Source organism: Tyto alba, unplaced genomic scaffold, assembly GCF_018691265.1.
Source record: "Tyto alba isolate M040663 unplaced genomic scaffold, T.alba_DEE_v4.0 Super-Scaffold_48, whole genome shotgun sequence".
In the NCBI taxonomy this organism is placed as follows: domain Eukaryota; kingdom Metazoa; phylum Chordata; class Aves; order Strigiformes; family Tytonidae; genus Tyto; species Tyto alba.
Window position 1 is genome coordinate 2,371,412 of NW_024881324.1, and position 12,765 is coordinate 2,384,176.

The 12,765-nt window shown below is 41.4% G+C and overlaps 1 protein-coding gene across 4 annotated transcripts in view; it reads left to right on the forward strand.

The window, feature by feature from the left end:
- KCNG2 (potassium voltage-gated channel modifier subfamily G member 2) overlaps positions 1-12,765 on the forward strand; it is a 59,553-nt gene that overhangs the window by 15,924 nt on the left and 30,864 nt on the right. The window lies entirely within an intron of this gene.

Below are 12,765 nucleotides of genomic sequence, written 5' to 3' on the forward strand. Positions count from 1 at the left end.
CGATAAAAAGAGGAGACGTATGTTGCTTTAGCAGAGAGTAACTTGGAGAGAGAGTAAAGAAACTACTTAAAAGGAGAAGAGATTTGCCAGATCGTGAGAAGTAAGAAAAGGTACCACAAACGACTCCTTTGCCTTTTCATTATGAGGAACATAGCAGAAAGGAGGCTGGTAGATGAAGGTGTTTTATTCATGCTTTAGTAAAAGCGGAGCTCAGGATTTGGTTGAGGGGAGCGAGCTTGAAACACTGGCAGAGGCTCAAGAGCGGATGTCCGTAAGTGAGGTGCTCAGCAACACTTATGACACATCCAGGATAATTTGGAATGAAAATGTCTGTAACATCTATAAAATTCCTCCCTGCTGTCTCTCTGGGACGGCTTGGCTGGGGGTAGTGCTTCTGTCTTTCCTGGGTAGAAATAAAGGCGTTTAGGAGTGTGAGATGGGGTGGAAATGAGGATACATGTTGTCTGTTCTCTCACTTTGTCCCCATTTTGCCCCTACAGTTTTGGACTCAGTGTTCAGGAAGGCTCCTTTGTAGTGGTCTCTAATTCTTTGCTTTCTTGTCTTCCTCTCATTTGGTGGAACCACAAGAGGATCCAGTAGGTCTGCTGGAGCTGAGGAAGCGCTGGCTCTCTATGTGCAAGATAACCACCAGTGTGAAAATCTTCACAGGTTTGCATAAAAAAAGAGCGAGGACGTTCTTACACTGTTCTGTATCCAGAATTAAAACGAGCCTTCTTAATTTAGATGGAAGTAGGCTGTCCATATTGCAAGACTGCATCTACAGTTTGGGCATCTTTATTAGCTGTGTATTTATAACATTTGATGACAGTGTGACAAACACACAATATCCAGGCATTCTGAAATAGCTACCAGTTAATGCTCATACGATGCCTGTGCATACATTGTGAAAAGGAGCTTGCTTTACTGTCATGGACTGGTGAATTCAATGACTGTGATTTTCCTTTCACTGTAACAAATTCCCAGTTGTTTTAAGTCAGTGGGAATGCAGAGTATATAGAAAACAGAGGCAAGAGGTCAAAAGCGTGAGATCCAAGCATATGTATTAATACAGGAAGGGATGTCTAGGTGATCAGCTTACTTATTTTTTATAGCTAGGCTTTGGTTTTGTATAAATATAATGGATAGTAGGATTTCTAGGGTTTGGAGGAAACTGAAATTTTTGTGTTGTGATTCTCAGAGAATGCAGTTTTGTTTAAAATCCTTCTGTCTCACTTTACCAGCCCAGGGTAAAAAAGGCTATTTACTATGTTCAGACAACAACGTTTATCCAGCAGCAGAAGAGGTAACACTGACTGACATTCTTTGACCCTTTCACTGGCTTCTCTTTTGCCATTTGGCTTTCCTGCATGTCCATGTGCCTTAGAAGGGATGCGTGAGTACTCTGAAAGGAAAACCACAGCCCTTTTCTTACTCAAGGACCATCAGGTTTTCCATAATGCCACTGTGGTAACCAAGGTGTCTCCCCTCCAAAAATAAGGAATAATGTGCTCTGTTTTTCAACTTAGATACACATTCATACTTATAAATATGCACATATAAATATGTGCATATTTATATGTCCAGCTGGTTCCCATCACAAGTACCTTCGTATGAGCAGACACCTGATCAAGGTATGAGCATTGGAAATTTGCATGCACAGGGTAGGTACATACAAAACCAGTATCTGCAGTGATCACATTTCACTTGAGAATTAAGGACTTATGCTCCATAATACAGTGTTGAACATGTTCAGCTTGGATAAAACAGGAAGTATTTAGTAATAAATACAGCTGCCTAATGTGAATCTTATGGAAAGCTTCTTCCAGAATAGAACTTGCCTTTAATTACAGAACGTTTCAGGTTTATGAACACCACAACATGGTAGAAATCCATTGATTTTTTTTTTTTTTTTTTAACAGCACTTCTGCTGTTTCAGTGAGTGTCTTATCTCCCTGGAGAGATCAGTTGATGCACAGTGCTGACTTTTGATGTAAGAGTGCCATACTTTAAAAAGTTACGAATATGGAGGATCTTTTGGTGCTGCCAAGAAATTAAAAATAAATCCCCAAAGGCTCTGTGTGCTGAGATTTTCAAAGGACCTAAAGGACCCTGCTTACCTAGGACAGTTTTGGTTGCCCAAAGATGAGCATCCAGTGCTCTTTTAGATGTACTAACACATCTGGCTTGGCATCCAGCTGTTGCCATTGTGTCCCATCGGCCACCCTCGGGTATCCCAGCGGGTCTCAGATTGCACTGGGTGCCTCTCTGCAGGCACCAGATTTCGACTGGAAGGCAGTGAGAGCTGGTGGCTGGTTGGACCCTTGGTGCTTCCCGGCGCTGCACTCCTGAGGGCTGAGCTTGAAGACCCCCAAGCATTTCGTGTCTCAGCTCTCATGTCTGTCATTCCCTGCCTATTCAGGGGAATATACATTTCTATGTATATACATGTATGTGTGTGTGTGTATGTGATATTTATAGGGGGAAAATAAAAAATTTTCTAGTCGACTGTTTACATGTATTTATAGATACTTAAGCATGGGCTTAGGACCAGTTATGGATTTAATTGGTAATGGTTTTCTTAGGTGATATAGCAGATGAGGGTCCTGATTCTGAGAGAGGCAGAGAGCTTCTTACAAGCTGCTTGGCACTTGCTAACTTACACGAAAAGTGCAGGGATTCAGCATATGTTTGGATTAGGCTCTAAAATAATGAAGTATCTGCTTTATACCATATTTGTCTCTATTGAAAGCCTTTTATCCTTCACTCCTCTTCCTTCACAGTGTTTCAGGAAATTACCTTTCTTTTTGATTTACTAGTTGTTGTAAGCATAAAACCACCAAGTGATCTTAGTTCATTATCATATTTTATCTGAAAACAGTACAATTTATATTTCTTAGTTGACCACAAGAGCTTTAGCTAAGTGCTTTTTCTCTCCCACTCTCTTTCTCATGTTTATTTCACACTTTTGTTTCCCTTCTAGATCATGAAGCTATCCTTTAGAGCCACAAAAACATCCCTGTAATGACTACAGAGACACAGAAATTTATATTATGATCTGGACTCACTGTATAGCATTGGTAGGATCTTTCCTATGACCAGTTCTGTCTGGCAAGCCTTCCCAGGGGTCCCCTCTGCTGCAGCCCCCCAAAAGCCTGAGGATTGACATCTCTAGGAGCCAGCTTTCATAGCCCCTTCCATTCCCGTTGGTTCAGTTGAAGCTAGGGCTTGTGGCATGTGATGATACGCTTCAGCACGGGGTTTCTGAGACCAAATGGGGCTGCAAGTTCTTGTTGGGGTGTAGAAAAGTGTTCAGCAGCCAAATACTTGCTTCATGTAGTAGTTACGGGATTGAGTTTGGAGAGCAGATTTTCTTGTTGGGAAGGGGACTGAACGAACTGGAGAACAGCTGCTTGATGAGAGCTTAAGCTAAATGGTTCTGTGTCAGAGTAAGCTGTTGAGACTGAATGCATTAAATAAAATGAGGTCATTTAAAGTGTAAAATAAATAATACAAAAGAATTATGCAGTACAAATCAGATTACATGCGTTCCTTTCAAGCATCCTCATTAAATAGCTATTAGCTACTTATTTACTGATCTTCATTCACATTTTTAGATGCTGATATCCATGTTTACTTGATGAGCAAGCAAATGGGATATGAATTCATATTTTATGAGATGCTACTTACTGAAAATTTTCAGGAGGAGAGAATTAAAGTTATTTTTGTGCATGTTTCTTCAGTGGCTCTTTTGTGTTAACAGTAGAGGTTGGTTGTTAGCAAGAAAACAATAGTAAAATAATGAAGTTTTGTTTGGAAGTAATGCCTTAAGATAAGTAAAATTGAGGTAGCTAAAGCTGGGGTGTTCTGTTGAATTGCGTGATACACATATCACAGAGCTGTTGAGCACATCGGCCTTCTGCCTTAGAAACAGTTCTACTCGGTGCTGCTATGGGGGAGAGGAAAGGGTCTTTGTAGAGATCACGCTCCAGATTCTTTAGTGGACAAGACATACCAGATACTTACCAAAGTACAGACCTCAAACTGAGCTGGAGAGTAGCTTTTTGTTAGTACCTGTGAAACTCGGCTATCTTTCTCATTTAGCCAGCCATCAAGCTTTTCTTCCCTGCAGCGTTCCAGCAACCATGACCTGATGAGTTAGACCAACTTATTCAACTGCTCCCTTCTAGGGAGCCTACTTTGGCAGTCAGGAAGCGTAGTCTGAAAGAAAAAGAGGTGCAAAATCATTCCTACACTTGGCAGTCTCCAGCTTCTTTGAGAGCCTGTTAGAGCTTCTGGCAAGACAAGAAAATTAGAACAGTTTTCCACTGCTGAGAGTGAAACAGTCATTCATATCCTCTTAGCTGCATAATGAACTGGCTAGCTGCTGTGCTGGTCTGTCAGGTAAAGGTGGGATGAAGAAGAAGCAAGCATTCTGGAGTTGCAGAGTGGAAGGGGGAACTTATAGAAGCAACTTCCACAACTCCACTGGCCCAGATCACCACCTTGTTCACCTTCCTCTTTTCCATTGGTAATGGAGTTGCCAGGGGCCCGTTGCCCTTTGTAGATCTAATTGTGGGCAAAGTCATCAGGGCAGGCACTTGGCGTGCCAGTGCTGCACAGACAGCCAGCGTCACCCAGATGCAGGGTAAATCGGGGTGTGTGGTTATGCTACTTTTTGCTGATGTAAAGCCTGTTTGTGTGTCTGTACGGCATCGTGTAATTAGCTGCTCTCTACAGAGCTAGGCGGTATGAACGTTGCAGTGGGAAGTTAGAGCCAGGTGAAGAAGCCACTCCACTGGCAATCCTGAACGAGCCCTGGATGCTGTAGTGAAGTCTTAGACACCTCCTAAACAAAGCCCTTGGGTTATTTACCTCCTAATTTTCCGTTTTTAACTCATGAGCACCACAGACAGTGCTGCTGATGGAGCCTTCCTCATGCAAGGAGAAGGCTGGGTGTCAGTGAAGCGAAGTCACTTCAAATTCCCGGTCATCTTGGTGATGGTAATAAGATTTAAAGCGTGACAACATAAGGGAAGAAATCAGCAGCCTCAGAGTGTGCCAGAGACACTGGGATCTGGCAGAGTGATTTATTGTTTGTAGCACTTGCAGAATAATATATGCTTTATGAGTAACAACATGTCCTTTTGCAGCATGAAAATAACTGCTCAGAAACAAAACCCTGTCAGCAGTAGTGATGCTGTAAAATTAACTCCATAGCTGTATTTTATCTTGATGTTTCTGTGTATCTGCTGGTATTGCAAGTACGACGGTGATCTGGCGGAAGCTGAAGGAGCTGTGAACAGAGGAGAGCTTTCTCACGGAGAGCATGAACTGTTCATTTGCTGGCCCAATTGCAAAATCAATTGGTAAATAAGTAACTGCCCAGAGCATAACTCAAAGGCCTGGGTTGTTTTCTTGATGTTGTTTTCTTACCTGCTTTCATTGCCCCAAGAACTCACATCATTCACCGGTTGATATAAACCTATTGCATCAAAAACCTCTGGACAGGAGGGATTATTGTTACAATTGGGCTTCTCACTTTTCTGTCACTGAAGCAGTTCTCTGGAAATGTTTTATAAGAACGTGTGTTCGTGACCTCTGATCTACCAGTGTTCTTCAGCAAGATGTCAGTGAAATGTTTCCATCTATTGCCCGCATGATTAATTAACCTGTCAGCCTACCTCCTGTATCTGTTCCAGTGTTTTTGAAAGGGGAGGTGATTTTTTTGAAGGATTCAGCGTGATTGCTGAAGGTATTGCATATAACTGGATCAGTCATATTGCACTTGATTTTAAAGCCACCATCTTCACAGTGGAATCCATTCATTCCCACTGTGTTGTGTAGATAAGTCCATTGAAAGTACAAATTTATGGAGAACAAGGTCTTAAAATTGCTAACACCCACCCTTGCTCTGTGAGCTGACTGAAATAATTGCATTAGAGAAAGTGCAGTTTTCTAGTTCTTTCAATTCGTTATTAGACATCAAAACTGAATTCTGATAACGTTATCAGATGATCCTTTAAGTGAGCAAGTGTATTTATTGAATTTAAGTGTTTCTCTACTGAATACAGCAATGGCAATTCAGTGTAGGAGGAAGTGGGTTGCTGGTGAGAGAAATTACAGAGATGCCTTAACTGTTTTAGGTCATTTTCATCCTCTTCAATAGCAGGGAAAGAATGGGGAAATGCATCTGTAATCCCAAACTGTGAAAGGCCTCTGCTATCACCTGTTCGAGAGCAAAAAATCAAAACCATCTCCTGTCTTTCCAGGAGCCAAAAGCATTGGTGCTTCCACTCAGAAGCTGTGACTTTGTCCTGTCATCTTTTGTTGGGAAAGCTGATGTTGCCACCACATGCATCTGTCTAGGAAGAATTCAGAATAGAAGATGTCATGAAATGGACATTTCAAAATGGAATTTTGTGTTAAAATTAATATAAATACATGAGAGGTACTTTGCTAGTTATTAATTTTCATATTCAGCAAAAATTTAAATTTTTTAATTTACTTCAAGCTGCTGCAGTAATTCCAGCTCACCACACCTGAAAGCTGCAAAATATAGATGTTCCTGTGTTAAGAGTGGGCAGAACAGAAGGGAAGGGTTCTGGGAGCTTCACCCTCCAGTCAGGGAAGGTTTTTCATTGTGGAAATGCAACTTGGATACAGGGAGAAATCTGGATGCCTCCTCATTTATAAACATTTCTGGAGGACGGGATTCTTGAATTCTGCCCTCAGAGGGTTGGACCAGCAATGCTCACTGCATCAAGCAGCAGTTATTAGCCATTTCTCATTATTCCCAGCGCTCAGTGTGTGGCATCATACCAGAGAGTTAAGAACCCCTCTCTGGTTAAAGGCCACTTCCTCCAAGGGCTCTGAAACTGCAGCCTCATTTTTCTCATACTAGAGAAAGTGTGTGTCCCTGCGAGTACGGGTGGGGTTATTGGGACAAACAAGGCAGAACTAGCAACGAGCTCTGGAGACGGAGGAGTCTAATCCCAGATTTTTTTGATGTTGGTAAGATTCAGCTACTAGTGCGCATGTGTAGTGCACGAGCGTGCAGGTCTCAAGGTTAGAATCACGATTTGGTAGTGGAGCGATGGTTCGAACTGCTTGAAATGTAATTCACCTAGTACATGGGGTCCGTTACCTCAAAAAGCAGTGCTGATATTTAAAAATCCTGTGACAAGCATGTGCCTAGCATAGGTGGCTTAACTGGTGTATGTACAGTCTGCCAAGATGCAAGGGCTTCCACCTAGCTTTTTCTCTTCTGAGCTCTCCTTAGAGCGTTGTTTAGTAGAACTTGTACCTGCCGTGCATTCCATGGATGTTGGTTTGCCTTTGTCAGACGTTGAGTGGTTGGATGGCATCTAACTCCAGTCTTCATTTGTTGCTGCTTTTTCTTGGTGAGGAGGAGGCATAATCTGCGCAGAGCGGAAAATGTAGAAAATACTCATACTCTCCCAAGTCACTTGAGAATGACTGATGGGGAAGAAGTGTGAAATGGAGGGAAAGGGGAAAGGGATTGGTTACAGTGAAAAGGATATATAGAGATGGGATGAAGGGTAAGACAAAGTAGCAAAACTAGGAAAGCTTCATTTGGGTCAAGGACGTAAGACAGGGTCAGCACGTGGATGAGTTAGGGCAAGTGGCAGAGCCCACCTGTCAGCTCCAGCTTCTCCTTTTCCTTGAGATGTGGCAGGTCCTGTCCACCTGAAGCTGCTTGAATTCCCTTCCAGCTCCCCAAACAGCATAGGACTTCAAGTATACATACTTTCTGGAGAATTTATCTGCTCCTTTCTCCCTTTTCCCCTTTTTAAAAAACGTATTCTAAGGTTCCCTGCTCTTTCAGCCGGGATTTGGAGAAGGGCATACCATTTCACTGCATTTCATCCTTCTACCGAAGCACATTTGCGTCTGGGAACCTTCTTCCAGTGCTGACTTCTTCCCAGCCCTGATGTGAGTCAGTGCAAACCTAGCTCTTCTGGATAGGGAATCTAGAGCCATCATTTTGGAAGCATGCATCCAAACACGCAATGAAGAGGCTGGAGCGAGTGCTGAAACCAAGCATGCATGATGTCTATGTCAGAGAAATGAGAGCCGTAGTGTTGCAGTCCCTTTGCCTCATAAATCCTCACTTCTCTTCCCTCTTCTCTTCATTGGAGGGGGGCTTGATACAACAGAAAGAGTAGACTGTGAGATGGATTATCGTGGGGTGGGTTCGGTTTGAAACAGCTGTGTGTCATCCCCATTTTGCCCATTTTGTCTCTGCGCTGATTTGATACCCTGCTGAATTTGAAAGAGTTCACCATGTCTTCAAATTTGGAGTGCTTTTACACTGTATTTCAGTGAGGGGAACTGACTGTATCCAAAGCAACAAAAAACTAGCAGAGCCTGCAAAGATCATGCAAAAAAAGTTTTTCCCCACAGAATTATTATTACTTAGAACAAAAATCAGAGCACCATTCTCCATCCATGTTTTGCTTAGCTGTATTAACCCTCATATGTTTGTAAAATGTACTTTCATCACCAGTTCAGATATTTCCTGAGTATCTGAACAGAGGCACCAGAAGTGCACAGAGCGAGTGATGGGCTAAAGTGAGCAGACTTTAGACCAGGAGCTATACTTTAACCAGACATTAGTCTGCACACGGAGTTTTGTTTGAGCCAGTTCCTGTTAACTGCAACCATGGATTGAGTATACAGACTTAAGAGTCTTAAAATTAAAAGATATTCTATGCAATTATGTTAATAATTAACTAAAATCATGTTGAATTCAAAGGTAGATTTGTGTTAAAACAGAGATGAGAATATTTTTGAGGTCAATGCACAACTGACTTATGAAACACACGTAAAAGAAATAATGTCATCTGCAAAAAACCAAGATGCATAAAATCCAGTGTTAACTAATTAAAGCTAACAAAAGAATGATGCATCTGTATATAATTTACCTTCTCTGCAAAGGATTTCATGTAGATGTTAAAAACCTAGATCTACATCTAAAACCTATGAGCACTTGATAAAAGCATTTATTCAATAGAATCATAGGATCATTTAGGTTGGAAAAGACCTTTGAGATCATAGAGCCCGACCATGAACCAAGCACTGCCAAGGCCACCACTAAACCATGTCCCTCAGCACCACACCTACAAGTCTTTTAAACACCTCCAGGGATGGTGATTTCACCACCTCCCTGGGCAGCCTGTTCCAATACTTGACAACCCCTTTGGTGAAGAAATTTTCCCTAATACCCAATCTAAACCTCTCCTGGCACAACTTGAGACCATTTTCTCTCGTCCTCTCCTATCCTATTCGAACATGTATATCTAGCAGCCATTCATACAAACCTGTGAATTGCCCCAGAAGAGACATAAGGACAGGTACACCCGTCCATTTATTGGAAAAAGTGCTTCAACAAATTATCATGAACATCTGAATGTGAAACTGGGCCAAGAGTGGCATCACACAGTCAAACCTTCTTATTTCCAGTCAGAAATCTAGTTGCTACATTTTGTACTAAATCAAGCATATTAATCATCTGGGTGGGAAGCTGCTAAGTATAGAATTGCAAAAATCAGTAGGATAAATCAGAAATAAAAGATACTGGTATGAGTGTTAGAGAGGGAGCAGAGCTCATGCTAAGCACTGCGTTTCCCCCCTGCAGTGATCTGCAGATCCACCGGAACACCTGAATGATAATCCTGTGATTTGCAAAGACACCATAACTCATTTGGTTTTTCACACTTCCAAAGTTTTGGCAACAGAAATGAGGCAATCTGTTTAATTTCCTGGGTGGGAGGAATAAACAATGCTGTTTTACCATACTACACAGTCTGTCACTTTTGCATTGATGGTGTCGTTCGCATTGTACCTTAGGCCTGCTGTGAGTGCGTAATCATGACTGAAGCAGATATTTTAAAAACTGGATTTTGATAATTGGTTATTCTGAAATACAGCAATCTAAGGACAGGGAAATAAATATTTCGGATTGGCAACCAGCACCATCATGGGTAGCGAAGTTTAGTACCTCACCCGAGTCTCTTAGACTGGTTGATTAAGCAGGATACTAAAAGGCTTAATTGTTAAGGCTTCTAAAATAAACATGTGTATGATTCATGGAAGGATAGAAGCTTCACCATCTAGTGGCTTCCAGTCAGGGCCAAAGGTACCCTGTTAGCAGGGTTTAGTCGCTGTCCAAGCAAGTGCAGACAGAACACCTTTTAATTTTAGACTCTTAGGGCGGTATACTTAATCCATGGTTGCAGTTAACAGGAGCTGGATCAAACAAACCTTGGCGTGCAGTCTGACCTCCCCAGATGCTGGGAAGTGTAGCTCCTCAGCTGACGTCTGCTCACTTCAGCCCATCGCTCGGTGCACATCTGGTGTCTCTGTTCAGATATTCAGGAAATATGAACTGAGGATGAAAGCACATTTTAGAAACATGTTTTTCTTGTAAACAAATGAGGATTAATACACATAAGGAAATAAAGCATGGTCTGAACACGATGCTCTGTTTTTATTGTAAGTTTTATTATAGTTCTATGGGGAAAAACTTTTCTGCCTAATCTTTGTAGGATCTGCCTAAGCCTTACAGGCTCTGATAATTTTTTATTGCTCAGGATACAGATAGTTCCGTTTAGTGTAATACACTGTGAAAGCACTCTGTATTTTAGGACATTTGTGAAATCTTCAAGCTTGTTAGCCTGAACAGAATTCTGTAATTCCCGGGAGAATGCAAAAGCAAGCAGTGCGTCCTCCATCTATCCTTCATCTAGCATGGCTGTCTTCGTCTGCTGCGCAACTGAAGTGTGCAAATAGCTTCATAGAAACAATAGTTAAATTCTGGTTAGCTAACAAAGATAAATGAGCACTGAAGGCTTGTGAAAGTGCAGAAAAAGTTGGGTTTGTGCTATGAAGATACAGACAAGGATACCATACCTTCAGGTAGTTAGTTGGACCAAATCTCTGGTTTCTTAAAGATGTCACGGTGTTAATACTTCCACTGTGCAGCTCTGGCAAGTGCGGTAACACTAGATAACTCATAATCTGTCTAATGGAAACAAATAGCTATGGATGCATGTCAGAATAATTAGTGTTGCGTCAAATTAATTTGATTTGTTCATTTAACAAATTGAATTGTTTCAGCTAATTACATAGCATGGCATAAATGCAATGAGAGATGCTCAGAGAAGAAAACTATTCATTTTTCCTTTCACTAAATTAATGAAACTATTAAGGAAAATGTACACTCAAACAGTGCCCAGCTTCACACGCTGAATTTTGCAACCTCCATTACGGTGTGGCTCTTCCTGGGCTTCGTGTTGGGCTGACCGATGCAGCGTCCTTCTTAGAGCCCCAAACTACTCTCTGGAGAAGCCTGTCTCAGCTGTTCTGCTCCACTACTACCCGAGCAGCCTACCTTTCTCAGTTAGATGGGGATATCTCAGCTAGGTGTGTAAGATCGCATCCCTGCCTCCTGTAACTCATGAAAAAATGGATGAAATGAAGGACTGTTCAAAATTCTAGTACATTTTCAACTTCTTGGACTATTGCCTTTTCTAATCAGGAATGACGGTGGCTTAAGAGGTTTGGGATATTAAAGTTTGCTGGTATTAAATACATAAATATGTAAAATTCAACTTTTTGCAGTTACATAGAAAATACTCTGTGTGAAAGCAACCTGACTCCCCTTTGTCCTTTGCAGTGTATCCTTTTATAGATTATAGCAGTTTTACTCTGTTCTAATTTTCAGTTGTTGGGGTTTTTTCTTTAACATGTTGAGAGTGAAGCTGGCAGCATATAGAGTGAACAAGTAGTATTTATATGTCTTCATGATTTTTAAAATCTAGACTCTTTTCAAAATTGCTTTCAACTTTCTTTTTTTTATTTTTTTTTTTCCAAATCTGTGTATTGATTGCACTCCATTTGTTCTGTATTTTGTAAGTCTCCTGGGCAGGTACTCTCCTGTCTTCGTGTTTCCGCAGAGCCTGGCAGGGACTCATAACTGGGAGCCCAGGTTCTACTGAAATGTAGTAAATACAAGAGTAACCTGCATCTCCTGAACCTCTAACATCCAAAGCGTTAGCTCTTACACCACCAAATGTATGGTCAATTACATGTGTAAGCTTTACTATTAAAATAATTGTGTGCATTGTAAACTACAAACCTTGTCACAGTAAGAAGTGGGAATTGCTTCGGTCCTCAGCAGCAATGCCAGGTTCCAGCATGGCTCCAGCTGGAAGTGGCTGAGCACTGCAGAATGGATTCACTGACTCAACTCTTGTTGGACTTGAGAGAACATCTCGTGGTCACCCTAATCTATGTTTCATGTCTGTAACTTTAAATTATAACACAATAACCTGTTCTCTTTTAAAGTGTGTTTCATTTCACAAGGAAAATCTTAAAACATTAATTACTATAAAAAGCCTCATAGCTTCCTTGTACAAGTGTAAATCTTCAGTACTTTGCAATTTACAGCAGCAGTTAAAAAGAGACTGTTCACAAAATCAGAGAGTAGTTGAAGTAGAAAGAGTCCTCTGAAGTTCATCTAGTTTAACCCCCACTGCTCAAAGTGGCATCAGCTAGAGCAGGTTACTCAGGACTGTGTTCAGATGGGTTTTGAATATTGCTGGTGGCAGAATTTGACTGAACATGTGTGCGTGTCTGTGTGTATAGACACACATGTATGCATACATAGATGGCCAAAGAAAGTACTTCTTAGTGAATGAAACCCGTTTGACTCTACTTAAAAAAGAAAAGAATCCACAATAT